Consider the following 13,573-nt stretch of genomic DNA (forward strand, 5'->3'; position numbering starts at 1 on the left):
ACACACACACACACACACACACACACACACACACACACACACACACACACACACACACACACTCATTAAAATCCAGCCGGAACAATGATTCCTCTGAGCTGTGGAGGATTTTAACCTGTTGGACGTTCGGCACATTTTCCAAAAACCTCCTACTGTCAGTGGAAGGAGTTTTAAAATGAACCCACTGGATTAACCCCCGATGAGCTGCTGAGGCTAATTAGCTCCAAAACGCTTTCACTGTTAACAATACCGACAAGAAGAAGAGCTTTGATGGTCAAAGTGTGAAATAAACAAAGATAAATAATCTTAACCCTGTGCAATAAAAACAAACATTAGCCTGACTGATGTCTTCTAAATATAACAAAGTGCAACCAAAATTCTAAAAGTTATTTTGAATTTTGGGTTTGAAGCTTTTTAGCGACACTCGTCAACTAAGGAATGAAACGAGTAATACCAGTATTATAATAATTGCAGAATTAGTGAATTATGTGCATGTACTTTGACTAAGGATCTTCAAAAACTATAATCAATGATACAAAAGTGTGTAGCATTTAATTTATTGAGAAACTGGATAAAAGCGTCAGGGACAGTAAAAGGGATTTTTTAATATTGAGTTGAAGGATGAACATCAATATTTTCTCAAAAATATATGTTGAAATTCAAATTGTAAAACTGATTTCCTGATGCAAACAGCTTGTGGGACTGCGTGGAAATGGGATTCTGCATTTGAAATAGTGCAACAACTGCAGCAGCAACCCGTCAGCCCAAAGAGGGCAGCACTGAGTAAAAACTAAATTTACACAAAAAAGTCCAAATTTGCAAAGGAACATAAATGTTGCACCTTAAATAATTTACACAGCTTAACTGCAAAACAAAGTTTATTTAGTTAAATTATTTTCCGCCGCTGACCGGTGTGTGAAACAGCTCTACGCAGTTTGGGACATTTTCCGTTATAACTGAGCAACAGCTCTGTGTGAGTGGGGTTACCATAGCAACAAAGCAAACGCAACAAGTTAAACATCCTCAAATATCCAAACATGCTCAGTTGCTGCTTATTAAGGGATTCTAGTGACTCCGCATCCCTGAATCTAGCCAATCAGTGGCCAGCATTTTGACTTATCCTGGCCAATCAGTGGCCAGCACTTTGACTTATTTTCAGCCCAACTAGGCCAGAACTTTAAATCCAGCTTTACTGAAGACAAACTCTTCATTTTTACTTCCTGTCGCCAGCTGTCGTTTTGCATCGACGCCATTGAAAATAAATTTTGGTGTCTATTAAATCAAACCAGATATAAACAGACTGACGTTTTCCAGGCTGGATGTTGCGTTTCTTCTCCCGCTTAAAGCAGCTTTTAATTATGAAGTGAAAATGAGGAGGAAGAGGTGCAGACACCACCAACGAAGTGGTGAATTATGGAGCAGGAAATGTATCTGTCTGAAGCAGATGTTCGGTCTGGTTGTCTCTGGAAGGATGAAGAGTAAATCATATAGTTAGACCGAACATCCAAGCTGCCAGCAGGGAAATAATTAAACCAACCAGATGGACGTTTAATAGAAACTTGGTGATATTCAGCTGGGAGACGAGATAACTGCATTTAATAAGAGATTTTCATCTAAACTGAAACTCAACCAAAGGTGAGAGGATGAAAGAAGAATCACTTTTTAAATCATTGTGTACCAAATTTATCGACTCTTTTAGTAACATTTGTTTAATTCAGTGATGAACCTAATTAGACCTGACAGGTGGAGATATGAAAGGAAGAGACGGACGGATAAATCTTTAGACAGATTAATGGATGGATTCTTATATAATACTCTGAATCAGGTTATTTTTTCTTATTTGTCTCCCTGAATTTGGACCCGTTTGATGGTTTTAACCCAGAAATCCTTCAGCCTGTGAATAAAAGAGCAAACAGTCGTCTGCAGACATGTTTTTATTCCTGTAAAAGATGCTAAACTAAGACCAGCCTGTGAAAGAGCATCTTTATTAGAAAGCAAAGGAACCGCCGGGGAGAGGTGAAGAACCGCGTGAATATCAATGAGCTGGACGGAGATAAAAGGGAGAAATGAGGAGATCTTCCCGTTTAAAACGCTCCAATCTGGGACACGATGGGAACTAATCCCTGATGACAGCGGGCCTGGAAACACGCTGCATACCGCCCAACCTGTTGGCGCCAACATGGAGGCGTCTGAGTCATCGCCAGCGCCGCCGTCTTAAAGCGCCGGTTCTGGTCCGAAGACGAGCCGGACGACCAACCTTCATTCTCAGAGTTTGGAGAAACTAGTTACACTTACTTGAGTAACTTTTAGAGAAAAAAAAACCAAAAAACTTTTAGGTGTATTTTTACTTTTAATCAAGTAATTTTCTTTCTTAGTGGAATTTCTGGATTTTCTTCCCACTGAATGAAAACCAAACCAGACAGACCTGCAGTTTCTGCTAAAGTTTCTTAAGTTTTATTTTGAAACAATTAAACTTTTTAAAATTTTATTTTACCTGATTTTGTTATTTGCATGAATTATTGTCATTTTGGTCCTGAAAATACCAAAGTTTCTTCTTAACTTCATATTTCGGTCCGTCTGATGATGCAATTTTTAAATATTAAATTATTGATAATTTGATCAGTTACTCAATACTTGAGTAACTTTTTACCAAATACTATATTAGTCTTGAGTAATTTCTTTGATAGCTACTTTTACTTGAGTAAAAATATGTTTTAGTTCTAGTTTTACTTCAGTATAATTTTTGGGTACTCTATCGCCCTCTGCTGGTACCAACCGGCTACGACGTTCCCAGGTGCTTCAGAGCCGACAGCCATATTGGTAGGAATCTGTAACTAATTGCAGTTGCTATGACAACAATGACAATCCCCAAACTCAGAATTAGCTTTTGCCTCCAACTTGCACTGTGAAAAACATCTCACCAAGTAACTTCTGTCTAGTTTCAATGCAAATATCTCAGTCCATTTCAAATGAGACAAAACTATCTTACAAGTACTTTTTTCAGCATGAAATATTGAGCTTGTTTTAAGTCAATAATTCCTGAATATTGATGAAAAGTTAGTAGTTCCACTGGCTGATTATTTCACTTATAAAAACACATTTCTCACTTGCTATAAGTGAAATAATCTGCCAGTGGAACTTGTAATTTTTCATCAACATTTTTTCATCTTTTTGAAGGTGATGTTTGTAAATATTCTCATTTCATTTCCATTATTTTTGTGGGAGTTTCTCACTTTTTCACTCATCTTTTCCATAATAAAGGAGCGTGGTGCTTTGTCCAAGCCAGCCTGGGAAACAAGCTCGGTTCACCGTTTAATTTTTATGCACACAAACTGAACAACACACAACTTGTTTATGACAATAATGACCAATTATCAAGACAGAATGATGCCAGAAGTTTGCTAATGGCTACAAAAAAACTACGGTTGAGATATTTAAACAGTGGATTACAACTTTCTTTGTCCCGTTTTTGTTTTCAAACGTCGTCGCCTCTGCATCCTGTGTGAATATTTGGTCAAAAAATTGCTGGTTTTATGCTTAAATTGCGTGACACAACAATCATAATACCTCATCTTTATGGTGGTTTTCCTCATAAAAACATTATTTTTTCCCTTTTAAAAGGAACAAATGAACTTGCATGCCTTAAAAAAACTCACATTCACAAACCGCAGGTGTGTCACACCTGCTGTGCGAACCAAAAAAGAAGCGCAGAAGCATCGCAGCGGGCCACACCTCCTGCAGCGCCGCGCCGCAGTTAGCTCACCCTACTGCTAATTAGAAAAGAGCTGCTGGGACGTCTGATAATGTGCGGGAAGACGCCACCGACGGCGGGTTGATGCAGGTGGTAATTTTCAGAGCGTCTCCACCCGGCCTGGACCAGCCGGGCCGGCTCACCGCAGCAATCTGAGGCGCTGCACATTTTGGGAGATAGAAGAGCCAATAAGAGAAGACGGTGAGCGTAGGAGACCGAATTAGGTTCAGCAGAGTGTGTGTGATGTTACAGGCCTGCTGTTTGCCGATACACACCGTGTGTTTCTGTTTCTGCAATAAAAGCAGGAACCTCCAGCTGCAGGGAAGCATGCAGAGGAAAACTGGAAGTCAGAAGGTGACTGATGGAGAGTGCTGATTCATATTCATTCACACACGCTGCAATGCTAAAACCTGCAGATTCTTATCCATCGCAGGCGCCGGCTGGATCCAAAACGAAGACAAGCAGCTCAAACATCATGAACCAGGAGGATTTATCTGCAGCTGCAGGAGGGACGAGGAGCCCTGCAGCTGGTTATCCAACTGGGATTAGAAACTCACATTCTTAATAATGTTTTCAGAAAATATTGAGCCTCGTTTGTAACTACAGTAAAACCGGTTTGACGGGAAAACGACTCTTCAGAAATCTTCAATCTGATGTCAGTAAGAGTTCAGGTTTCAAACAGTTTTCCCACAGTTAAATTCAAGCTGTTTAAACTTTTACAGCAACACTTTGGAGATAAAAACACTAAAAAATTCACTATTATATGACATAATTGGTCAGTTTTTGGCCTTTTATTGGGGCAAAGTAAACTAAAATATAACCAAATTTCATGTTTTGAAATGTCGCCCTCTAGACCCGACATCATGTAATTTTAATAACTTTAACATATAAAATATAAGATGATAAATAAATCATTGAGTCAGAAGGAATAATAAATATTCGTTACACTGAAACAATCCAAACAAATCCTGCTAAGATAAATTAAATGCTTAAACACAACATGCAAAGAAAGTTACAAAATAATCTCCAAATATTCTCACCAGGTTTTCTAGCATTTAGGAAATAGAAATAATTTTGGTGATTGTACCTGACATAAAACAGAAGAAGTTTAATCTGTTCATTATCAACCTTTTCTTTGTTTTCTGTAAACTCAGCGGAGGCGCAGGGAGAAACGCTTTTCCTAAAGTCAACTAGTTTAAAAATCTGATTTTACAGTGTTTGTGATGAAACATCAAAAAATAAAACAAACTACTGAGCATCAGTAACCGATTTTAAGTTTATAAGCAGATACATTGTTGCTGTTTTTGTTGAAAATGGTCTATTTCACATTTCAGTTGGACTTTAATATAATTCAATATTTATGTTTATTCTAAATTGTCCTTTAGGATTAATAGATATTTTGTGAAAAACTCAACTTAATCGCATTTATTCCAGTTGAAGTTAAGTAGAGTGATTAGCTGTTTACATTTGTTGTGGTAGGACAAAAAAGATTGATTAGCTGCGTTTCCATTACAAATATGTGCAAAACTTTGATATTCTGATAATGTAAAACTAAACAATTTCACAATTACTGTTTTCATTTAATAAAAAAAAACAATTAAATTCACACGTGAATAAAATTGTTCATATGATAATTCATTAAAAACATCCTCCTCCCATCACTTCCTGTCGTCGTCTTTGTTGTTTCCAACAGTAGTAACGTCTCGTTAATTACAACTCATGATTTGAAAAAAAAAAAATCCCCCAAGATTGGCGTACTTTTATTAAGCAAATTTATTTCTGAAATGTGAAATTGCTCTATTTTAAGGTTAATGGAAACATGGCTACTGATGCAAGTCTGCTTTTATTTTCTCTGTTGTTTTTAATTCATTTATTCAGACTTCAAAACACTAAAATGATTCTCGATTAAATAGCTTCCTAATTAAGAAACCTGAATTTTTCTGCTCTATTTTGTAGTTTTATTCTGTTCTCTCAACATCTCCTTTCCTGAGTGTAAACGTCAGACAGAGCTAATTTCAACTTGTTAAAAGGAAACGGGTGAAGTTAGTAGAAATCCTGTATTTGCTGATGAGCACAGAGAGGAGAGGAAGCAGAGGAGGAGACGGTCGATGAAAACGTTCGTTAAAGATCCTCTGCTTCACGAGGAAAATCAGAGGGTGGAGAAAGTGTCAAACCGTTAAAACTGAAAAGCAGGAAACTGCTGGAAAACACTTAAATTATTAAAAAGTAAAAAACTATAACACATACAAGACAGTAATATGAAGATTTTGCTAAATGTTCTCTCTTTTTTTGAGGCTGTTTATCATTTTCATGTAAACGAAAACCTCGTGCAACGGAAGCAGAAAATAAAGAAATGATGTTTCTGGAAGAAGTTTGGAAAGATGGAGGTGAGGAAACTATGAACCGATCCGATTCGCATCAGCCGCTGCAGACATTCATTTCAGGCTGCAGCGAAGCCAAAACGAGCATCTCTTTAGTAAGCAGGAGTCAGAGCTGCAATATTGAGACGATTTGGTTTGGAATATAAAGCGATATGGACTCAGAGCGCCACAGGCTGTTTTAATATACAGTTTCCCCTTCAGTTCTCCTCCAAACCCGACAATCACTGGATATTAGTTTCCTGCTCAGGAGTTCAGACGCTGCATCATTAATGCACTTTGTAATCCACCGTGGACGCAACATCAAGCACCACAGTAACGGGCTTTCTCATTACTCTGTTCATCTGCCTTATTCATACAACTCAGTAGTTTTATTATCTTCTTTTTCAACAGTTTTTATGAAAATATATGCTCCAGGAGGAAGAATCGACACAACTGTTATTCACTCCAATAATCTGACCAACAGACCATTAACTGTGTTCAATAACTTATCTAAAATAATAAGTAAAATTAAGTTTCAGACATTTTCTGTTTATAGAAGCACAAGGAAGATAGAAATGGTGGAAATTTAAGGCTTAAGGTTTTTAATTTATGCTTTTATCCCCTTACCAATTAATTTTTTTCTGAACACATTTCTGTTATTCTGTCCTAAAAAAGAAATATTATTAATAGGATTATTTTAGTTATATCTACAGGACATTTGCTAATGGTAATAGAAAAAAAAAGAAAAAGGAAAAAAGAAAAATGAATGAAAGGAAAAAAGAAAAAGGTAAAAAGCATCTAATTTCATTCAGAATGCTAAGCAAGGGTCTGGTAGCAGATTTCAGCTTGAAAACTGAAAAACTGCCAGAACTTCTTGGCGATCACAAAGTACATGAAAGAGTGAAGCTACTGTTGGTTCAGTGTCAGAGGTTACTAGTTTTAATATGAGAAAATAGAGAAAAATAAATCTTAGTTTTAATAATAGGTGTACAATAAACCATCATTTCACATTGTGTTGCATTAAATCTGAACTAGTCAGGAAACACCATGAAATTTCTGTTTCCAACCAAAAACTCCGTAATTCTGGTGGGTCAGAGTTACATCTGTTCAGTCTGTAGCTGCTCTGCTATAATAAAACACAGAGGCTGTAAATATTCCTCGCTGTATTGACTGAGTGGGAGAGAGACAGATTGCTTTGAACTTTTCAACTGTTAACCGACCCGTGGGGAGGCAGACCCGGGGAATTGGTCATTTTCTCCAGCTTCTATCTGATCCATCGTCCTGAGAGGTGAACGGCATTTCCTCCTCTCTCAAAATCCAATTACTGAAGTTTTTGGAAGAGAAAGTTGCTCTTCTACGTTGCTCTCTCATTTACCACAGAGAAGTTTATGTTCTTCTAGCATTCAGTACTTATTGCATTTGTGTAATCCTAAGAACTATATTAAAGAGTAAAACTTTTTTAGCCAAAGTTTCTTTTTCTTTTAAAGCACCAAGACTTTCTTGTAATCTTTTAAAGTGGTCAGATCAATAGTTCCCCAGACTATCTGAAAGGACTTTAAACGTTTTCTTTGGACTTTAGCAGCAAAAAGAGCTCCATAAACTACAATAAGCTGCAGTCTCACAGTGTGCGAACACAAGAGGAGCAGATGCTTTAATAGCTGAGAAAATAGACCTGCAGAGTCAAATCTGACATTAAGGTCATTTTATCAGTCATTAGCTGAGTTTCCATTACAAATATGGGAGAAACTTTATTATTATTTCACTAATGTCGAAATAAAACGCGATTTTTACAATTTCTATTAAATAAGGAACGCAATTAAAATCACAACTCATTAAAAAGCCTCGTCGTCCAACCACTTCCTGTCGGCTTCTTTGTCATTTCCGCCAGTAGCAACATCCGATTGTTGATCACATGACTCTTTAGATTTGAAAAAAGTGTTTCCATTACAGTTTTGCAAAATTGGATACTTTTAATAAAGCTGAAAAACCTCCTAATCCTGGCTAAAAAAGTTTTTTGCAATTGACTGTTTACATAAAGCTAATTTATTTTTCGTAATTTTGATTTGTGCAATTATATGAGGATGTTTTTACAAAAAAATTAGCTGAATAAGCTGAAATTTCTAAAATCAGTGTAGCTCAATAGACATAATATTCCATTAAAATCAGCAGAACATTACATTTCTGAAACATTTTTACCGTTAGTCTGATCCAATTTCCTAATTTCCTAACAAACAGAAATCAAAAAGCTCAAAATAATTAATTTGTATTAAATTAGTGGGGGATTAAAGTTGTTTGTACATATTTGACCAAACTTGTGAAGCTGTTGTTTTTAAGTGTGCTGTGCTGATGCAGAGTTATTGAATAAATTTGTATTTCAGTACGTTTGTGTCTGTGTTTAAAAAAGAAATGCTTTAAGTCAGTTCAGGTGTTTTTCTGTTTTGGGTCGGCCTGAAATTATGCAGTTTCATCTGGTATTTCTCCAGGTAACTTCCAGGATTTTATGGGACTATAAGAACCTTCCTGACTGAATTTCAGACAGTAGAACACTATAACTTCAGTTTTTACAAAAAGAATCTTAGTTTTGCTAAATTTAATTTTACACTGCAGGGAGAAGAGAGTAAAGTAGTGAGTAGGAGGATTGTGACATGATTAAATATCAGCAGAAAAGCCTGAAACTACAACCAATGCGATGGCCGACTGAATCGCTGTGTGACTTAATAAAAAGCATCTGCAGCCTGAATAAGTTTCATCACAGCTCCAACAGGTGTTCTCATTTAATTTACTTTTCATCACCTTTCCCTCCGTCAGCATCGTGTCACCTCACCTCTCCTCCTCATATATTTCCACTCTCTTCCCAGTTTTCACCCTGTCGAACTTTCACGCCTATTCACTTTAAATTTAGCTCCTCTCGTTCCTGTTCTTCCTTTCCGTCTCTCACCTTTTCATCATCTCGCTTTGTGAATCAACCACTTCTTCCTGTTATTATAAAGTCTGAAATTGTGTTTTTACACCTTACAATCCAATAAACATCAAGTAATTTGTTTTAGCATAGTAGGTTCAGCCTGAAGAAGGAAAACTACTTTTATAAATTTATAAGGAGACCGCTCAGAAACCAGGAAGTGGACTACAGCGCAGGGCATTCTGGGTAAATACAACCAAAACTAACGTGTTAGCCTAGCGTTAGCGGAACAAATAGCTTGTGTTTGTTTTTCATATCCTCCAACCACTAAAATCTGATGTCACTCCTTTTTTGTTGATATTTTGTGAAACAGGAAGTTGCGCTCAGCGTCTTTTTCGTGTCATTTCCTCCAGTGGTTCTTGGTGCAGCGCCCCCACAGGCCAGGAGGGGAACAGGTTGCTCAAATAGTTTGGTTGGTTTGAGAACTGCAGCAGCTGAAAATATAACAAAGGTTGAATCTACCGGACTATCCGGTGTGCAAATAGCCTTGGTGTACAGCAGGAAGATGAAGATAACAATAAGGGGTCAGTTTAACCACTTTAACCAAATATTTTTTGTCTTTAGTAATTTTTTTTAAACTGTGATGAAAAATCTGAAGGCTATCCCTCAATTCAATGCCCAGACATTTTCAAGTTAAACCAACTGAAAGCTTAGATCAAACCGGGTCACCAACAGGAGAGTAATCCCAAACACAGCAGCTAATCTACAGAAAAATGGCCGAAAAATAAAAGAATAATGGCGTTGCTATAGTCTAGTCAAAGTCCAGACCTCCATAATATGGTGCAACAAATGTCTGCAAGAGTCAATAAAATGGAACATTAGAAAAGTACATAAAACCACTCCTGATGACGTGTTTTTAAATGTTTGTTAATGTTAAAGTTCTTCTTCGCTCCGTTTGGCTGTTTATGGAGAACAGCTCCAAAAAGCTCGGTTTAAATCAGAACCACATTCCTGCCTCTTTATGCCCAGACATGGATGAAAACTAATTTCCTGCACAGTCGACTGCCAACGACTTCCCTTTCTGTGGAAGTGGAGGAATGTTTCCCAGGAGGTCGTAACCTCAGGAAGGAGGGAGGGGGGTCACGTTGGCTGTCAGTTACAGCAAATTTTATGGTCCAGGGACGACGATGAAAGGCTTTAAGTGTGTAATGTTAATTCTCTGCTTAAACACTGGAGCTGAACTTCTAGCACCAAACAGCCGTAATATAAATAACTTTAGATCAACAATCATCAGATCTGGGTCACATTTGAGCACCAAGTTGGTAAGTCACTGATTATTTGCACTTTTTCAGTTTTTGTCCCATTAATAAAATCTGAATGTTTCCTGGAAAAAAAGCCGATTTCTAATAAACATTAGCTGCTGTTTGTTTTCTAAAATTAATTAATTTTGGTGCTAATTAGTTCACTGATTTATAAACCAACAAAATAATTTTAGTGATAAAGTGTGCAGAATCAGATGCCTGACTTTTTATGCAGAACTGTGAAAATGCTAGCTGCATTTTCTTTAAAATGTACGCCAATATAAAAAAACTAAATAATTCGCAATTATGGTGTTTCTATTAAATAAAACAGAATTAGAATCACATGAATCAGTTTGAATCATTAAAAAACATGGCGTTCCATGACACGCCAACCACTTCCTGTTGTCTTCTTCATGGTTTTTGCCAGTGGTAACATCTGGTACTTGATTATGCGGCTCGTGAAATGTGAAAAAGAAGTATTTCCATTGCAGTTTTATGAAATAAATTTTGATACGACCAAAAACACCAACTCATCCTAGAGCAAAACTTTTTTTTATTATTATTAATTTTCTTCATAATTGCTTCCTTTAAGAAATTTTTTTTAAATTTTGAAATGTCAAATTGTGCAATTATATATGGTGAATAGAAACAGTAGAAATCAATAGAACCAAGGATTAAAGCATGTGTACAACATGCGTTTCTCTACATTAGTCCTCTAATCCTGGAAACGCTCTTCAGACGATAGAAGGCTGATTTGATAACTGACTTTATGTGTCTCTGAAGGTTCAGGTCAGATTTCAAAAATGCGAAAGGTCAGACAGCTTAGAAAGAGAAAAAAGAAGAACACAGGCAGATATTTTAGCTGAAAACTCAAGATCTTATGTTATGAAGTCCTAATTTGAGCTGTTAATGAAAGAATGGAGTAAAAATATATAAATAAAGCATCAGAGTTGTGAATGTTTTGCCCAAAAGCTCATCTATAAAAGTCTTTGACGTCCTTACTGGGAAAATATGAAACATATTTTTAGCATATGGGAAGTTTTTGCTTTTAAAAGCTTTTCTCCTAACACAGCCACTCTAGTCTTATCTGTTGGACTCATGATAACCCTGTAAACTTTAAAATCCCCCATCGGGTAGCAAAGATGGGCGATTTTAAAGGAGTTGAAAGAGTTCAGCTGATTAGCAGTCGTTTCCAGCGGTTCCGCCTCATCTCTATCGAGCTCTTCAGCATCTTTTATCTCATCGATTCACTTCTGCTCTGCCGACATCACCGTTTTGATTCAATACCCCAAACCAGATAAGGAAGAAAAACGGAGAGACACATTCCTGGTTTCCACTGAAATGGTTCCAGAGTCTCAGGCTGAACTTGTTGGGTGCAGGCTGGGAAAACTGGTGCAAAAACAGAGCTATGGTGCAGAAAATGTCCAGACAGGACTAAAAATAAAATAGTTTTATGAAAAAGTATCATCCAAAGATTGATAAATTGCTTAATTGACACTTTGGCCAATCACAACAGCACATTTTACAAAAAGAAATATGGTAAAACGATATATTGGACATGGATTTCAAGCATAAAATTGAATTTTTAATGCAAATAAATAAAAACAGATAAAAACCCAGAAGGGAGGAGAAGAAAAAAACAGCTTGAAGTGACATTTAAAGATAAAAGCAAAACGTTTTTCAGGTCTAAAGCCTGAAGTTAAACTTTTAGCTCAATTTGATAAAGATAAAAGTTTAACCAGGAATTTTTTAGAAACTTCTAGTGTAATGGTTGATGTTAACGTTAAAAGCTGAAATCTAAAAGAAAACATGAAGTGGAAGATTAAAGTTTAAATTAATTTAGAGATTACCAAAACTCAAAGTTAAGTTTAATAATATCAGCATGAAGCAAAAATGTTTAAGTTTATATTCAAGTTTAAAGTTTAAAGTTAAGCCTAAAGTTAAAGTAAAATTAGTTATGAATAAGTTAAAGTTAAAAAATTATGTTAAATTTTGTTTTTTACTTTTAAGTTTTAAAAGCAAAAAACATAATTCAACAAATCGAATGTTGGGTGTAAAGTCAATTATTGCCCAAATAATTAAAATTTTTTTATGGAGAATAAAACCACAAAGTTAAACTTTAAGTTAAAGGAACTAAAAGTCAAGATTTACTAAATATTTTTAAACATTTGTTATGTAGTTTAACAAACACAATACATATTCACACCATCATGAACAGGGAGGCAACTAATGATTACTTTAGAAATCGATTATTCCGATAAATGATTAATCTTCACAGACTTAATCGATTATTCTGATGATTAATCGATTAATTGGATAAAGAAAATTGGCACATTTAACTGAAGTATTCAGACTAAAAGACATTTTTTCAGTTACTGAAGTAATTAACAAAACCACAGAGAATCAGATTAATTATAATGACTCAGAATCCGGTTTTTCCCGTATTTAGCAGGAACAGTATGTCCACCGTCCAGAGCCAGGTGGCCGTATGACGAGTCGTTTCCAAATTAAAGACGCAAAGTGACAGTCGTCAAGCCGACTGCAGTCTGTCCCGCCGATCCAGCTGCCATTTCTTATCGCAGATGCTGCCTGACAGCCGGGGACGCAGATAAGACGAGACGAATGGCAACAAATGGAAAGACGGAGAAAGAGACAGAGTAAAGGACAAACCAAGAGATAGGAGGATGTTATCCGATGCAACGACACGGTTCTGATTCTGTATCATCTTCAGTTCAGCAGCTGCAGGAGGTTGGAGGGAAAACTGCCAAGTAATCATTTAAACTGAGTTTGGTTTGATTTTCAGCTTTAAATGAATGAAATTAAACATGCGCCGTTTTATTTTGGAGCATCAGGGTAAGTGGGGCGGAGAGTTGGTGCTTTTTCCTTCATTTTCAGTCCAGAGGTTTCCAGTAAAGTAATAAAAACGTCTCAACGCTGCCGCTGGTTCTGCGTCTGCAGCAGAACCAGCGGCAGACGGGTCCATTCATCACGGCAGAGCGCTGAGGTCACCAGCAGGGGGCTAATTACCCCGATACCTCCTCACCGAAATAACGCCTCTAAGATGGAGGGGAGCTTTTCTTTACCTCCACTTCACTCTGGGTTCGGTTTTCCTCTCATTTCTGTTGGTTCCTTAACGTTTCTCTTGTAATCTTCTTCTGTTTCTCCTGCTTTTATTGCCTATTTGCAGTCATTTACCCATAATGGTTCCTCTGCGCCTCTGGTGGGTTGTTTGTTATTCTCAGTCAATCTGGGCCTTTTTATT

At 36.7% G+C, this 13,573-nt stretch overlaps 1 protein-coding gene across 1 annotated transcript in view; it reads right to left on the reverse strand.

Annotated features, from left to right (window-relative positions):
* LOC103459096 (plexin-B2-like) overlaps window positions 1-13,573 on the reverse strand; it is a 122,937-nt gene that overhangs the window by 47,341 nt on the left and 62,023 nt on the right. The window lies entirely within an intron of this gene.

This window comes from Poecilia reticulata, linkage group LG23 (assembly GCF_000633615.1).
Source record: "Poecilia reticulata strain Guanapo linkage group LG23, Guppy_female_1.0+MT, whole genome shotgun sequence".
Taxonomy (NCBI): Eukaryota; Metazoa; Chordata; class Actinopteri; order Cyprinodontiformes; family Poeciliidae; genus Poecilia; species Poecilia reticulata.